Consider the following 18,288-nt stretch of genomic DNA (forward strand, 5'->3'; position numbering starts at 1 on the left):
ATTACCTAAAAATGTCAACTCCACACAACATGAGGTATACATTGGTGAAACAGCCACCTTGAAACTGCATCAAAGTAGGGGCAAGATCCCCAATGATACTCACTGCAAACCAAAGACAAGTGTCTAAAGAATATTGGAGAGGAGTGTCTAAAGAAACCGTTAATATTGGGAAAATGAAGGAATAAATGTCAACGTAGAAAGACAAAACATAAAGAGAATAATTTGAATTTAATATGAAGTTGAAGAATTGAAAATCATGATGGAAGAGTCAGAAGATGGAAGTAAAAACGAATATTACAAGGATAACAAAATATCGATCTTTAACCGATGTGCCAAAAAAAGAATGAAATACAAAGTTGAAGAAACTTGCAATTACATTTTCTATGGCCAACTCAGAAATGGATCCGGATCAATTAATTTATATGTGAAGAGACATACCGGAGCAGGATGGACTGCATTTAGAAAATTTTAAAGTGCCTTTGTGTGAGCGAAAAAGTTTACAATCAATGCGGAATGACAGCAAGACGTGTGGCAGTGAAACATGTTCTCCGTGAATAAAATAAAAAAACAAAGATGGAGTAAATATTTTAAATTGCAAAGAGCAGTGCAAAAATGTTGTCTCAGCCAAAGAAACGGGCATGAGAGGAGAGGCTAATGGATCAGAGAGAAACCAAATTCAACCACATTGGTCAAAACAACAACAACAACAACAACCAGAGAGTTGGTGTCAAAGCCACCCAATGCTCGCCTGTTTATACATTTATCGTTTTTAAAAGACTCGTCTAATAATATTTTTTTTATAAAGCATTGCAGTGAAGTCTGATCCAAATAATTTTAAAGCAATATATGTATTTGTATATTGTAATCAATAAAAAAATAGTTTGGTAGATAAAAACATTAGAAAGGAAATAACTTGCACCAAAAACTTTAACATTTTCACGCTCACGCTGATGCTCACGCTCATGCTCACGTCGGGGGTATCGCTATAGCTCTCTGTTCTTCAAACAGGCGAGCTAAAAAGGAAACAAACATTGCGCTAACACTCCAGATTTTGAGGCAGAAAGGTAAATACAGACATACAGAGCACTCACACGCAATGGCCTGCTACTTACAAAGCATCCCATAGAATAATGAATGCCTGCAAATAAATAGAACAGCTGGCTTAACACATCCTCTCAAAGATAGTAGTGTTAAGCCTGCCGCACACGAGCTGACATAACACGACAAGACCTTCTGCGACAGTTTAGTCTGTGAAAGTCTTTGATAATTAATCATTTAATGAGTGGCAGTTGACAATCGTCATCAACAAGGTTTTCAGGCACATCAGCGACCGTAGTAGTGGGGAAACTTTGCATAACAATTGTGCATTTTGTGAAGAAAGCACCAAATTTGGCACACCAGTAGCCTATCATATTATGAACAGATTTGGATATTGGGCCATCTCAAAATTTTTGATGGCAGTGGAAAATGGCTGCCACAGCCATCAGCGGCTGAATTTGAGATGGCCCAATATCCAAATCTGTTCATAATATGATAGGCTACTGGTGTGCCAAATTTGGTGCTTTCCTCACAAAATGCACAATTGTTATGCTATATTTAGCTAAGTTGCCTCACTATAGTAAAAGTTGAATGTGTTCAACTTTTACGATGAGTTCTCGGCAACAGTCGTACATCGTCATGCAGTAGTGTGCGACGGTCTACGACAAAACGAGATTGTAGAAGATTCGTTGCGTCGCATCGGCGATTGTTGGCTCGTGTGCTATGGGCTGCTTTCGTGTGTTGGTCTCATCTGATGAAGTGCCGTGGTGGTGTTGATGAAAGATTCAATGTTTTGGTGTTCGTAGATTCAAACCGAGCTCAATAATGACAACACAACCCATTGATAAATAGAAAACAAACTGAGTATACCATATATCCTCCTGAGCCTGTTGCATAATACAAAAGATTCCGAGAAACAAGACAAGCATTTACAATTGCAGCTCATGACGAGGCTTCACCTCTGCTTATAACTGTCGAAGAAAAGCGAGATTTTCACATCCTGCCACCATATGTAAGTGACATGATGCTTGTGCAAACATCTGGTGAAGGTTATGTACCAATGGGACAGCTCAAAGCAAAAGCCCCAGTGTTTGCTCAGTGTAGGAATGTACTGAGTTTATTTGGTCAGAAAAGCACGTGGCACACAGTAGGATATAAATATACAGGAGAGTCCAATGGCAGAGTAAAAATATTTACGATTTGGTGCAGAGTAAGGTACAAAGCGGTGTGCACCCACCATGCGGTTTGCTCACACTTCGAGACTGCAAAATATCTCTCTCGAAATCGAGTTGAAAGAATTCCTTGGATCTCTCTCCATGTTTGCCTCTGTAAGTTTCTGTGAATTTATAAGTCTCTGCTGGGCTACAAGGATAACCTAGCTGTCTTCTGTGGGTTTGACTCTCGATCCAGCTATAAACTGTCTTGCTGGTGTGGCAGGGCCATCCATCAGTGTGTGCGCCATTGCTCGGATGGACATGAAGCTGGGTGTCTCATCTGCTTGTGTTAGTTGATGGACATTAAAGATTCCGCAGTGTATTTAATGAATAGAGGCGAGTTATCTCCGGCACCATGAAAAAATTACAATTTCATGCCTGGACTACGAACAGCAAGTGGATGAGACATTTTGGGAGTTTCTTGACATCAGATTACACTGCTTGCAATCCCATTGTGTGGTTGTTCTCAAAGCAGCAGCTTCTGCATTGTAAATAAACTGAGCAGGAGGTTCATATCTTTCATGTGAACGGCCTTATTCAGTAACCAATGCAAGTCTCGGCCTCTCCAACCATGTCTATACACTCCCCATCTCTAATTACTTTTCTCTAATCTCTAATTATGGATGAAACTTGGTGGACAGGTTGGGGGTGTGACAAGGACGAATTGCTTTGATTTTGGTGAAGATCCGAATCCGGATCTGGATACTAGAATTATTTAATTCTTAAAGTGATTCTTTAGGATTGATAGGGCCAAAAACGACCGGGCGTAGTGGCGTGCGCCTGTAAACCGGCTACTCGGAGGTTTGGGTTGGAGGATCGCTTGAGGATGGGAGCTCTGTGCTGGGCCGTGCTATGAGAGGGTGTAGGGCAGCCCAGAATCATGGCGAAACCCAATCTTTATCCCTGTGTAGTAAGAGGTGACCAGGGTTGCATCAGGAAGGGCATCTGGCGTAAAACCTCTGCCAAATCAGTATGCGGATCACAACGGATGATCCGCTGTGGCGACCCCTACGGGAGCAGTGGAAAAGAATAAGAATAAGAATAAGAATAATAAGAAGAATAATAATAAGAAGAATAATAATAAGAAGAATAATAATAAGAAGAAGAATAATAAGAAGAAGAATAATAAGAATAATAAGAAGAAGAATAAGAAGAATAAGAAGAATAAGAATAAGAATAAGAATAAGAATAAGAATAAGAATAAGAATAAGAATAAGAATAAGAATAATAAGAATAAGAATAATAAGAATAAGAAGAATAAGAAGAATAAGAAGAATAAGAAGAATAAGAAGAATAAGAATAAGAAGAATAAGAAGAATAAGAATAATAAGAAGAATAAGAATAAGAATAAGAATAAGAAGAATAAGAAGAATAATAAGAAGAATAAGAAGAATAAGAAGAATAATAAGAAGAATAATAAGAAGAATAATAAGAAGAATAATAAGAAGAATAATAAGAAGAATAAGAAGAATAATAAGAAGAATAATAAGAATAAGAATAAGAATAAGAAGAAGAAGAAGAAGAAGAAGAAGAAGAAGAAGAAGAAGAAGAAGAAGAATAAGAATAAGAAGAAGAAGGCCAAAAACGATATAGTACTGTGCAGCATGATATTTCAAAAATGTAATGGACCAGATATGTTCTCATTGATCAGGCATTATGTGGCGGAGGGACGCGCTCTACCGAGTGCCCTTCTAGTTTGGAAATTATTTTGGTCATTTGTGGGGTAATCTGTGGTACCATGTGCAGCATTTGGCTTCTTTGCCTTATTCGCTTGTGTTTTGCTGCAATGCAGCTCATCTTACTTCCTCTACTCAATTCAGGATCTGCTGCACTGTTCCCCGACTTACTGCAGTTGCCTCGGCAAACGGCTGAAAAGGACAGTCAGCAATGAACCATGACATAACGGACAAGAGATCGTACTATCCTTATACTCCCTTGTCACTTTCAAGGAATCCGTGACACATTCCTCAATCAACTGTGTGAAATGCCCGAACAGAGTTTCAAACTTTGGTGATTTCATGTTTCGACGAATAATATTCCGCAGGAGAGTCCTACGGTAGAAAAGTGCAGTAAATGACATTATAAAAACTTTACAGAAAAGCCAAACATTGTTGGTTCGTTCTTATCTTTTAACATTCCCTAAATATACATTCCCTAAATATTAACATGCTTGTGTGTTGCGTTATCTTATCATCGTCATTACCATCAAAATACACTCCTAAGAACTTTGTGTAACGTCTTCATAATCAACAATTTCAACATATTTTGTTGTTCACAAGTTTCATGATGATATGATGTGCAACAGATGTGCTGTTTATACTCGTTTGCAAAATGGTGTCACCAAGTTAAAACAAACAGACCCTTTGCACAAAAGAAAAAGACAAAAAAGACCACAGCATTATTCCCAGACATATGTTGAAAACATCTGAACCAAGTGTAAAATATAGCACGAGATCAGTCAAATTACCACTGACTCGGTGTTGTCCAGCATCTAATTCAGCCGTGAATGTGACGTCTCAAAAAACGAGCAACTCATTCAAAACTGCACTTCAATGACAAATAAATGGCGGACAATAACAAATATGAATGGACGATGTCAAAGACGGTGAATCATCGCTGCTGCAAGATTACCAATGTCATGACGAACGGATGGGAAGAAGCCCAGAAGAAGAAGGATTGTACAACAAATTGATATATTAACCTCATAAATAATATAGCATCACTCCAGAATATAGAACGGTCCGATATAACCTCATAATCAATATAACCACCATTCGGAAATATAGAATGGTTGAAGATAACCTCAATAGTTAGAGAGCCCAGTGACGTTTAATTAAAGTATTGCGCACGAAAGGTTTCAAGGCGTCATTTGATGGCCCATGGCATGAAAAACTAAATAATCCGTTTCTTGAGTTTGGCCACCATGGCCTTCAAAGGTTTTAGGTCCCTGAAAAAGGCCCCTTTTGTACTTTTAATCAAACTATCGAGCACGAGTAAAACGAAAATTGAAATCATCGATTTATTGAACTGAAATCATGAAATGACAACTCAAGAATGAAAATACGCAGGCTTGGCTGAACAAGAAGGCCCCAAAAAGGGCCCCCAGTTTGTTTTTATAAAACTTTTAAGCACGAACTCTAAAGTGGTCTTAGAATACTCCTATAACGTCCAAATCATCAAAAACACCACTCAAGAAAAAAAGTACCTTGGCCCGTCGAGACAAGAAGGGCCCAAATTAGAGGAGGTGCTGAAAAAGGGCCCAAATTGGATACTTGAAAAGAACAAGCGTATGCTGTCATTAAGCATTGTCATCGCTATCATCAATGTCATCCAAGTCGTCATCATCTTCTAACAAAGCACTTTCGTCTATCTGTTCGTTTTCATCATCACCATCACTATTTTCATCATCTTCCTTCTGCTTTTCGGGAATAACATCGTCTGGAAGTTGGTCACCTTCAAACCACACAAAACGATAAGTGCCGTCAATCAACTCCCAACCCTTACTCGGTATTTTGGTCACACTGTTGAGGTGAGCATCATGCCAGTATTTCGCCACAAACTCAGTTCTTTCAATTTGCCGTCTCACCTCTGCCTCGCAAGGTGGTAAGCTATTCGCGTCAACACCTTTCATTTTTGCGAATGGTTTGGCAGGGTCCTTGGGAGCGTATGCTATTTCAAATACATGGTGTCTGTATTTGTTCAGCGCCATGGGCTTTTTGGCATCGTACAACAAACACGTAAAGTCTTCAATGGCTTGCACCACGGTCTCATTGGGCGCTTCTCCACCTAGTTCTGTGAAGACTTTCTGGTTACATTGATCTTTCTCCAGAATAGTGAGCGGGTGCTTTTTCCCCTTTCGTGAGAAGGTTGGAGTGTAATCGCACCCCGTGAATGAATGGAATGCAGGGAGCACGGCGTATAACAAGGGTCCACATCCTTTGTGATCTGGGATACGTTCACATATCTTCTGTCACCTCGACCTGACGTGCCAACTTCCATCCATACACCGAGGGTCGTTTCGTGAACGTGATGGAGGAGTATGATGAGGATATCAGTGTCCGATGCCCTGATCACCACGCTATCGTTATCGGACAGTCGTGACTTGTTGATGTGCATAAGGTGCTGGCAGATTCTCGTGTCTCCTTCAGGATGATTGCTGCATAATTTTCCAACTATCAACTTATGGATCTGTCCACTCTCCACAGTGAAGTGTGCGCAGACATCGTTAACTCCAATATAAACTTCCCTGTCACGGAGCGCATGGGCATGATGTTGGTCTCCCCAATCTTTCAGAAGGAATCGCGGTAGCTGGCTTTTGAATGACGTAGATTTCAGAGCCTTATTCAAATCCTTAGGGCGGATTTGATCTGGGCCAGTGATCGTGTAGCGTACATCTTCAGCGCCGTGTCTTTCCCGTTCACAGTCTTTAATCCAAGGTTGTTCATAGGTGTGGAAGATGATATCAACCCTCATGGATGGGTACGCACCAACAGCGTGAAGAATTGATTGCGATAACCCTCCATAAGTTGGTGAGAGCGACAGTGGGAGGAGTTGGAGCTGGTAGTTACTGTCAATAATGTGCACATCAAGAGCTGGGTGACTTCCATGCTGTGATACTTTTTGTTCAAGTACAGAGAAAAGGGCGCTCTTTTCTGTGTGCATTATTGTTCCGTCCGTTTTGCACATTGTGAGAGGAACTGGCATCAGAGGGTGAGAAAGCAGGTACTCTAAAGTCTAGATCAACTTTCTTTTGTGACGCGACAATGGCTATTCTGCCGAACATGTCTCTGGTACACCGAAGCTGTCTGACGATGGGATTTTGCGCCCTTGGGTTCTTCGCTCCCTGATTTGAAAATGTCTTGAGTTGGTTTCTCTTGATTGGCTTCTCAAATTTGTCAGCATCTTCTGCGCATTCTTGGATGAATGAAATGTGTCGCTTGCGACCTTCATTAGCGATATTTAGAAGTGACTCGGTGATTTCGGAGGTCGCGCTTTTTCCCGTACTGACGATGATCAGATCAAGAGTATCGAGTTTGAATGGGTATGCTGATGTCTGGATACTCTTCATCAGTTTCTGTAGATCGGTATTATCTCGCCGTATGCGGCTTGCAGACAGTTCCGCCTGTGCATCGTTTGTTCGTAGCATCCCGATCATATCGAATAAAATGCCGATGAGCGCGGCTCGAGTCCCTTTCGTGATGCTCCACTGAAGGCGCCTGCTGTAACTGTTGGTTGATGCCGTAAATCCCGTCTGCCTTGAAGATGCATCACAATTGACCGTCTGCTCGAGGGTCAGGTCTATGGGCAGTCGGCTGAACTGGTTCTCTGTTCTGTGACACGAAAACATCCCTTGCCATAGCATCTCCATCAGTCCAGGGTGTGTAAACTCGATATTCAGAAATCAAGCTGATATTTCGTCATCCATCTTCAGTAATAGTGGCGGTTTGTGGCAAAGAAGACGTCAGTCACCTGTGTAATCACCCAGATGAACAGGTCAACGTCATTCGTGCGGACAGCTCTGTCTATGATTAGAAACAAACCCACGTCGCCAACGTACTGCAACCAAAACTGCGTGGTTTTGCCGAACTCACCATCTTGTGTGCTCTGCACAAACTTCCCGTCCTCATCTGGTACTGCATTAATGACCCGAGATTCAGCCATGGTGTCCATTGACTGGGCGTTGGTCATATCCATGGAATGAATCAGAGTAACCAATTCGTCGAAGTTCTCGTATGGGTCAGAAATTCTCTGAAGTGAAGAACGCACAAGGCTTAGGCAAACATTGGGTGCAGACGTTTGCAGCGGTTGTAGTTAGTGCATTCGATGAAGCCACGTACTGAGCCAGATGCAAGGACGTCTGCATCAACCAGGAGCTGTGGTCCTCCGGATTCACTGATTAGCTTTCCTATTGCTCTGAATAGACATATTGAGACATGGAAAACACCAAACAGGATGATTAAATCATCAAATGTTGGACTTTCAGTGGATTGGATTTTCAAAGCATTCTTTGCCACATGCAAGTCGTAAGTCAGGACTCCATACCTCTGCCCGAGCTCGGCAGCGCATGCCTGTGTCACTTTGAGGGTCTGGACAACGACATCTTTGCTCGTAGGTGGCTCCAGAATGTTTTTTCATGTCGAGGACACGTTGTTTAGGGAGGTGGTCAACATAGAAACGACCCATGAAGCCGGCCGACATTGGAATATTTTCCATCTCGAGAGCATGTGCAGCCATCCAGATAAAGTCCAACTTTCTAGCATTTTAAGACTCATCAGCTGGACTAAATACACCCATGTTTTCGTACGTGAAGCGGTCCATGTGGGGTTTCTTCCGATATGGCTCCAGTGCCGCACTTTGGACATTTACTTTTCATCTTGGCCGCCGTTTGTGGGACGACACAGTGGGCATCGACTCCTCGGGAAACACTTCTTCAAGGGGTACTCCTATCCAGGTGGGAATGGTTTGATAAAAGATACCCATGGTATCGTGCAATGTGTTTGCTCCAGAAAGGGTATGTACGACCTCGTCGTAATTGTCAAACGCCAGACCCGCCAGTTCATCCACCTCAGCTCCATCCGGGCAATTGAGCTTCCTGTCGAGAATGGAATACGCTAATTCGGTCTCCAGCTCCTCGGTTGCCGTGTAGTTGATACAGTATCCGAGCCGATTCAAGATGGTCAATACACGGAGACTTCCGATGAGTGACTTCAGCGCCATGGCGATCAGAATATGCTTGACAGGTTTCATGGTGGCCCCTGATACGATGAAGAGCGCATCTTGACTGGCGGCATTAGCTCGGCGTTTAACAGCTTCTGAATGCTTTTTGACATTGAGACCACTAAATAGGACCCTGTAAAATGTCTCGACCAATTCAGGTGGATTACCTTCACCCTTTTTCAGTGAGTCAATTGTGAGCGGATCGGTGAGAGGCTCTTTCTTCACTGACTTCAGCGCCTTCTGCATCACTAAAGCAGCTTTCGTTACCTGCCCTTTGGGTGATGACTTGAAATCGTAAACTGTATCCACTGACGAATAAAATCAATGGCCGTGCTATCACACCATATCTTTTGCTGGCTGATGAATTCATTATCAGTTGGCCTGCAAATCTCTTCTTCAGTACTTCGCCAAAGTACTGATTCACGGTGATGTGATTTTGCAACTCGAATTCTTCATACAGATCCAGATATCGATCGAAAATCGATTTTAGATGTTCCGGTCGTTTCCTTTACGTGTTCTTCGACATATGCATATATTAATTCCAAGACATCCTTCGAGACTTGCTTTTCAGTAGGTATATCCTCCTTCATTGCGCTCACTCTGTCAGCGGCTTTAATTTTCTCGGATTGGCATGAATGATGGATGTACTTTGGCTTCTTTCGTAATCAGATCCACCCCTGAGATCTTCACCAAGATATTTTTCAGCTTGAGAATTGTTGATATATTTCGTATCTTCTTCTCAACCTGTTTTGTCTCAATTCTACCCGGTTTCTCTTTCCTACCATTTGGTCAGCGTTTGATGTTCTTATTACAAAACAGACATTTGTCACCAAAAATACCAGCAGTGGACGTTGATGATGTTGGAGAAGTGACGCGACGTAACTGTATGTTGCGTTCATCACTGACGTTTTGTTTGGTAATGGTAACTAGCAATTTCGATGATACGGCGGTGAAGTTTTTGTAACACTTGCTGTGATACCCGTTGGTATCTAACGGGAATTCTGGTAAACGTTGGACCACGCTACGATATTTGGATAAACTGAAGTTTTTCAGCAAGCATCTGGAATTGGCTGAACTTCTTCTCACCTTCAATTTGTCGGGCGTCAATTCTAGGATATTACCGCAGGACCCTGCAGGACACACAGGAATAATGCAGCGTGTCGGCGGGGTCGCCTCAGTTGTTCCTCCTGGAAGACATATGTGGGACACTGTAAATCCTAGGGCAGGAAGTCGTGAAACAATCGCTTCAAAGGTGCATATCCATTGGGCTTGTCTGAAATATGAACATGAACTTAAAAACCAAACAATCGGACTGGAATTAAATTTATCTGTTCTTCGGAATGGTGTGGTATACTGGCTTACCTGATTGCGGAGTAACTACAATGGATCCTTCGTTGTCATTTTTCCCCATCTGTTTCCACTGAGCTCATTTCTGGCTGTGAATGGCAGGTCACTGTTTGGAAGATGTTGTGCATTCCTGTCGTCACTCTGTGATGAAGGTTCTGGCTGATCATTGTGGTCGTCATTATTGAACTCCGAGTAACTGGGATCCATTTGTTGTTCTGAATCCATGTTCAAGTGTCCAAACACTGCTACACAGCACCAGTACGAACCAGTACGAAAATCGAATCCGATTCCTCCCCTTCACGAGACTTACACAGCGCTACACAGCACTACGAATATATTCTCAGTGCTGTGATGCACAGTTGGAGCTAAAAGAGAAACTAAGTCTACTCTCAGGAATGAGAACTTTGGAAATACCAGAAAAAATACCGAACTGCTGTTCCAAAAACGTTTAGGTTAGTTTCGTTTTTTTTTTCCAATTGGGTGCCCCTTTTTGGGCCCTTCTTGGTCCCTTCTTGTTGAACCAAGCCTGTGTATTTTATTTGAGTTGTCATTTTAAGATTGCAGTACATACCCGATTCAGTCATTGAGCCCGTGCACGTTCTTTTCAAGTGTCCGATTTGGGCCCTTTTTCAGCACCTCCTCTAATTTGGGCCCTTCTTGTCTTGACGGGCCAAGGAAATTTTTTTCTTGAGCGGTGTTTTTGATGATTTGGACATTATAGGAGTATTCCAAGACCACTTTGGAGTTCGTGCTTAAAAGTTTTATTCAAACAAACTGGGGGCCCTTTTTGGGGCCTTCTTGTTCAGCCAAGCCTGCGTATTTTCATTCTTGAGTTGTCATTTCATGATTTCAGTTCAATAAATCGATGATTTCAATTTTCGTTTTTCTCGTGCTCGATAGTTTGATTTAAAGTACAAAATGAGCCTTTTTCAAGGACCTAAAACCTTTGAAGGCCATGGTGGCCGAACTCCAGAAACGGTTTATTTAGTTTTTCATGCCATGGGCCATCAAATGACACTTTGAAACCTTTCGTGCTCAATACTTTAATTAAACGTCACTGGGCTCTCGCACTATAACCAAGAAACCTCATCCAGAAAGATGGATCGGTCTGAGAAGCCGATGTTACAGAGTAGGGAGAATCAAGTGCTTTGGAAACATCAGCCAGCATATTGAGAATCTATTATTCATCGAACTTGAGTCCGTAGCCCAGTTTCCAATTGTAAACAATCTTGTTGCCATTTGTAGATACAGCAAAAGCAAGTTTGCTGCGAGGCACTTTTAGAGTGCATCTCATCAGCCAGCTGTTTGTAACGTTTTACTTCCTTGCGAGCTGTTAAGGAAAGTGGAAAGGTTTATCGGTGCGGTGGATTTTCCAAGTTGAGCTTGGAATGCCCCTTGCAGACAATCTCGAAAAATAATAACCCGAGGCGGTGGGGTAATCAACTCGAAACGTGATTACGAGACTTCTCTGCGGAGAAATTTCATTACTAAGATCCGTCGAGCTTGTTGGAGAAACTTCTTAATAAGGAAATCTGAGTACTTAATCACTTGGGTTGCCCGATTTGTTCATATCAACATCAAGAAGGATTACTCAAGTGAAATAATTTTCACACAAATATGTATTACACAGCAGCACAATGATTGTTCGTACATTGTTAAAATAAAAACTCACAATCACATTGTGATAGCACACAAACTAGAACGGCACTTGGTAGAGTGCATACCTCTGCCAGGCTGAACAGTTTACGTTTTGTACTCCACTGATAGGCCAGATCTGCACTCAGATCTTCACCAAAATCGAATCAATTGGTCCTTGTCATACAGCCAAGCTGTCCACCAAGTTTCGTCTGAATCAATCTATAACTTTTTGAAATATCCTGCTCACAGACATAAGGTCACGAATACATCATACGGTTTTGATCGTCACAAAGAAGCACAAAGGAAAGCATCTTCATTTTAATTTCCAACTTAAACCAACTGGTCATTAAAATAAACGAACCCAGTCCTGTTTGATTCCCAAGGAAAGTGGGATGTGAAGGTGATGCATCAACAGAAATTAAAGAGACAAAAGGGAAAGTGCACTTGGTCGGATGTAGCTTGCTAAGTGCTAAAATTACTGTGGATGCTCGGAGATATTGTGTTGTCATGCCAAACGACAAGTCCTATAAAGCATTCCTTAGGGACCTGTTGTCTGGGCACGCTAGTTACCGATGAAAAGGCCACATTACCTCGTGAGTGTACGCAGGTTCGGAAGGAAGGGGGGGCTGGAAGACTGGTTAAATAGTGAGGAAAATAGTTGGGCTGGATTTTGAAGCGGTGACATGTGCTTTAACAAAGCTTTGCTCTAACAACTGCTCTCAGTGCCTGCGGCAGGAACTTGGCAGACACTGAAGCGACGTTGGATTTATGAGTGTAATTCCAGGCTGAAAGAGCACTGAAAGAGAGATTAAAATTTTTCTCAGGAATCTCATTCCTCAATTGCTTGGAGTCAGAGCTGGAATCTCTGGATTATAAGCACAACTAAAATGACCACCGCATGATTTATTGTCATGCATATCTGTATTGTCACTGTGCATGTCTACAAAGCTGAGAGACTCCGAGACCAGAGACGTCTTTTACAAAACGAGAGACCGCTTCATTAAGACTAGAGATATCATAACTGCGATAGTGTGCAGTTCACAAACACGTCGTTGAAGAGTCTTATTCATCACAAGAACTTTGGACCAAAAAGACATCACTACAAATTCATCAATGCGTACTCAATAGGTCATCGTTAATCACCGGTCATTTTTCACGACAAAACAGAGAGAGAAAGTGAGAAATAGTACATCTTTTTTCAGGACAGCATGTCTTCCATGGAATTCCCTATCATCAGCATGAGTCGATCTCCTTTGGTGAGCCAGGAATGTCTGCGATAAACCAAGAAAACAATGATTATATATTATTCCTTAGTCCAACGTTTCATTCTCGGAAAGAAGTCACACGTTCCTCAGCATCGCCGAGTCAGCTTGATGATCAAAGCGCACGCTCAACAATGTGAGGATTCAGGTCATTTAGCTACTTCAAATAACATCAGCATCTTGAACTGTTAGGACCAGATCAATAATAATTATTATGATCACTCAAGTAGCATATAGTATCTATATACATATATATATATATATATATATATATATATATATATATATATATATATATATATATATATATATATATATATATATATATATATATATATATATATATATATACAGATATATATATATATATATATATATATATATGTATATCTCCACATAAACAGACATAAAGACTCAATGACATCTCTCACCCATAATTGGAGAGAATAACCAATCAGCTCTCACCTAATCAATCACCAACATCAAGGAAAGAGAAACATCTTTTGACTCATCTCTTGACAAAAGTGGGGGTAATAGTCGCCAGCTTGATTACATTCTGGTAAGACAGATTGACAAGATGCAGGTTATGAATTGCAAGATTATATTGGGTGAAGTTGTGGTGACCCAACATGGGATGTTGGTAAAGGATGTGAGGAGGAGAATAAAGAGACAAAAGGTGAGTATGACGAGGGGGAAGACTAAAGTATGGAATTTGACCAAAGAAAAGCTGGACCTTTTCAACGAAGAAGTCCAGAGAAAGCAGAGTGAGTCACATGAAGATGGAGGAGTTGAAGTAATGTGGTAGAAAATGAAAGAAACCCTTGCGAAGGCTGTTGAAAAGACAGTGGGGAAAACAAATGGAGAAAAACCAAAGGAAAAGTAGACATTGTGGTGCAATAAGGAAGTGAAATATGAGATTACAAGGAAGAAGATGGCAAACGATGAATGGAAAATTACAGGAGAAGATCAAACAGGAGGGCAGTAAATGCTTATGAAGGGTGAGGCAATAGAACAGTGGGTGAGGCAAGATGGAAAGTCGCATAAGAATGGTATGATACAATAGAACCACCAGAGGGTGAGAAAACTATTTTCGGACTATCAAGAGCATAACAGAAGCAAAAGCAGGACTTTGGGAGAGTGTGTTCAGCATAAAAGTTTATGCTGTCCAGATCCTGCCAGCATGGAGATAAGGAAATCAATCTTAGCAGAGACAAGGTTGCTTGTGTTGCAGACAGCCATTGTTGCTCACATTTTGTGCAGCTTCAGCTGTTAATGGACGCAATCTGGGGCAACAGAAACCCGAATCCAATCCGGGTTCCCCCTGACTCCATCTTTGCTCTTTAATTATTTGCATTCCTTCTGATGACTCCAATGCAGTATTTGATCTTCCATTTCATTATGTTTGCACCATATCTTGATGCTGTGTGGACTGTGCTTCCCCACTGACGGACCTCTGGTAGCTTGTACCTGTTGCTGTGTTTCAGCCTGGGAGTAACTGCTAAAATTTATCGATCCAGGTTCTTCCCAACATCTTTGTTCTATGTTCCTTTCACACATTTCTCTTTATTCATGAACGAATTCTTGCTTTTTATTTTATTTTATCTCTTTTACTCGTTATTTCTCTTTCTTTGTCTATCCGCCTCTGGAGAAGTGAATTCTTGCAGAATTTTTTTTTTTGGAGGGCTCTCTTGACTGCACCTGAATGGGTTTAAGGTTAATGTAGTGGCAACTGAAACCCAAATTCGATCCAGGTTTCTCCTGAAGATATCTATCTTTGCTCTTTTTACTTATTCGGGTTCCTTCTAATGACTCTAATTCCGTATTTGGTCCTTCATTTGATTGATATTTCATCAAGCTGAGAGGTTTAATACATTACTTTACCAACAAGGTTTGCATGGTTTCAAGTAAACAATTGTGTGGTGTCATCCAGAGGGGAGGGTATGGGGAGGCAGTGGGAGGGGAGCATGCATGGTGTTGTGTTAATGGTTAGGGTGGTGGGCTTGAGATCCTAGGATCCTGAGTTCAAATCCCACTTTTCTGTTGAATTAATACCAGGTGGGGTTGACTCTGCCTGTCATCCTTCCGAGGTCGGCAAAATGAGTACCAGCTTGCTGGTATCCTGTGTCGGAGTGGTGACCCGTCCAGGATTGTGCCCAATAGCCAAGGATACTGCTCAGGCAGCACCAATGCACTGCACAGAATATGGTCCCAATGAATGGATGGATGGATAGATTCTGCTGAGCCCATAAAAATGGCGAAACCATGGTTGGCGACTCCACTGCCCTTTAGTTTTGACATTTAAAATGCTCAGTCTTTAAAATAGACACAAGTGTGGCCTGCTGAAGCCATCTGGAATGAGGTGAAGTCGTTTAATGCCATGTTGCATTTATCGGTTCAGAAGGGCATGCCTTGGTGTGTGTGTGTGTGTGTGTGTGTGTGTGTGTGTGTGTGTGTGTGTGTGTGTGTGTGTGTGTGTGTGTGTGTGTGTGTGTGTGTGTGTGTGTGTATATATATATATATATATATTTTTTTTTTTTTTTTGTTCCAGATTTCAGAATCAAGTCTGATGAATGCATCCACACATCCAGGTCCTCAGACAATTATTTCCTAAAATGCATGTTCAGATAAGCCCCATCCCCATGTCTACTGGGTTCTTAAATGTGATGCGTTGAGAAGGGTAAAGGATAGATCCCCTCTCTTATGGGAAGCTTTTTTCTTTATGACAGACACGTTCACACACATACCTTTCACGAGCTCTGAAGCTTACCCTCATTTTTCCTCAGCAACATTCTTTCGCGAGCTCCGACGCCCGCCTTTTTTGAGAGCGCACGAGTCGTCATGGTAACCGTGCCCCAGTGGGGCGGGGTGAGCTTGGGGCGGACGGCATCCTGTAGAGATGCCCCGAAGATATAAAAAGACGTTCTGTGAGGAGAGACGTTCGGAGAGGAAAAGGCGAAAGAGGGACGTTCTGAAGCGAGAGAGACGTTCTGTGAGGAGAGACGTTCGGAGAGGAAAAGGCGAAAGAGGGACGTTCTGAAGCGAGAGAGACGTTCTGTGAGGAGAGACGTTCGGAGAGGAAAAGGCGAAAGAGGGACGTTCTGAAGCGAGAGAGACGTTCTGTGAGGAGATACGTTTTGAGAGTGGGGAAAAAGCGAAAGCGATACGTTCTGAAGAGAAAGAGATACGTTCTGAGATAATAAAAAAGTGTGAATGAAAGAGGTACGAGAGAGAAGCGAGCAAGAAGCGGGTGTAGGCGCGCAAAAGAGGAGAAGGAAACGCGCGTGTGGGTGTCTGACCAGCGCCAACAGCGAGACGGTTCGTCCTGCCCAGAGCTTCAGCAAGCGAGCGTGTGGACTGGCGTTCAAGGCTGCCCCGCGGGAGGCTGTTACGACAAAGCTGGGTGCTGGCGACGGACGTGACACGCACGCACGCATTTCAGGACGTTTTTTCTTCACGGACGACATTTTGGTGAGCGAGACGATTTTCTCCCCCGCCCCTCCCCCTGAATGATCTGCTGGGTACTCTTGTCTGTGTTTCGCTGTAAGTAAGCAAAACCCCCCCCCCCCAAATAAGCTTCTGCTCTTTGTCTCTTTTCTGGCATTTTGATTGATTTTGCTTTGAAATTCATTCTTTATTTACCTCAGCAAATAAAAAAAAAATTTTTTCATGAATTATTTATCAATTTCCAACCTGTCCGTATTTGTCCTTTCCTTCCATTGGTCTCGCATTGTTCAAACTGAGGTACACTGGGAGGTAATTACCACAGATTTGACCAAAAAATCGTCGACACGCACGAGCGGTTCAAACACTCGGCCGCCCTAATTAAAATCTAATCAGATAATATTGGTGCTTTGCCGAGGGCGCGCTCAGGTAACCACGTGACCTCGAGTTAAACGGAATAATTCGACGGTGGACACTGGAACTCGTGGTTGACTGGGTGGTGTTCGTGGTTTTAAAACAACCCACCGTACAACAACGTTAATTGTGAGCGGTGGCCCCAGGTCCGGCTCTACCGAGGACAACAGGGGATTAATCCCCTTAAGTGACATGCTGTTGTCTCGGTACCCGTCACGCAACTATATATATATATATATATATATATATATATATATATATATATATATATATATATATATATATATATATATATATATATATATATATATATATATATATATATATATATATATATATATATATATATATATATATATATATATTAGCCTGGTGTGTTGGCACAGTGATTAGGGCAGCGGCTTGGGATCCAAAAGGTCCTGAGTTCAAGTCCCGTTGGGCCACTGAATTAATACACCAGGGGGTTGACTCAGCCTGTCATCCTTCCGAGGTCGGCGAAATGAGTACCAGTGTACTGGGCCGGTGTATACCCCGGTTAAAATAGGTGTACCATATGCCTGTGTCGTAAGAGGCGACCAGGGTTGTGTCAGGAAGGGCATCCGGCGTAAAACATGTGCCAAACCACTATGCGGATCATACGGATGATCCGCTGTGGCGACCCCTAACGGGAGCAGCCGAAAGAAGGAGAAGAAGAAGAAGAAATATATATATATATATTGTTGCGGATTCGCGCCCGCCGGCGTGCGAACGGCCACGTAACTCGAATCGCGGCACGTCGCCCACCGGACGGACAATCCCGTCGTGACCCTCTCGGACTAACGCCAGGAACTAGTCACGGGTGGACCTTTCGGCCTCACCACGATCGTGCCAATCGGCCCCCCGCGTGGGATAGGGTTGCTCGCCAAATTCGACCTACCTAAGTACCCACACGGAGGGTAGACCGGGCGATCGCACCTCGCCGCAGGTCGACTTCGGACACGGGCCACTTTAAGCGACCCGTTCCGTACTATCGGGATAACCGAGCGGTGTTATCGTCGGCCTCGATGGTTCGATTAATTATCGGGCGTTTTAGCCCACGACCAACCCTTTACGTGAAGTAAGATGGAGATTCAATAGAGGAAAAGACGAAGCGAAACGGGAAAACAGTTCCACAAAAAGCACATTTATTTCGCGATGAACGGAAAGCACACATATACAATTACACCAAAAGCACATGT

The 18,288-nt window shown here is 42.5% G+C and overlaps 2 protein-coding genes across 11 annotated transcripts in view; one reads left to right on the forward strand and one right to left on the reverse strand.

Annotated features, from left to right (window-relative positions):
* The window catches only part of LOC147014469 (protocadherin Fat 1-like), a 316,783-nt gene that overhangs the window by 254,433 nt on the left and 44,062 nt on the right, over positions 1-18,288 (reverse strand). The gene's annotated exons all lie outside the window — the stretch shown is intronic.
* LOC147014470 (uncharacterized) overlaps positions 16,315-18,288 on the forward strand; it is a 101,141-nt gene continuing 99,167 nt past the window's right edge. For all 5 annotated transcript variants that reach the window (XR_015050401.1, XR_015050402.1, XR_015050403.1 and 2 more), the window contains exon 1: positions 16,315-16,684. The gene's annotated coding sequence lies outside the window, so the exon portion shown is untranslated. The remainder of the gene's footprint in view (positions 16,685-18,288) is intronic.

The sequence above is a fragment of the Eptatretus burgeri genome, chromosome 13, assembly GCF_056783735.1.
Source record: "Eptatretus burgeri isolate ZD-2024b chromosome 13, Ebu_testis_v1, whole genome shotgun sequence".
Taxonomy (NCBI): Eukaryota; Metazoa; Chordata; class Myxini; order Myxiniformes; family Myxinidae; genus Eptatretus; species Eptatretus burgeri.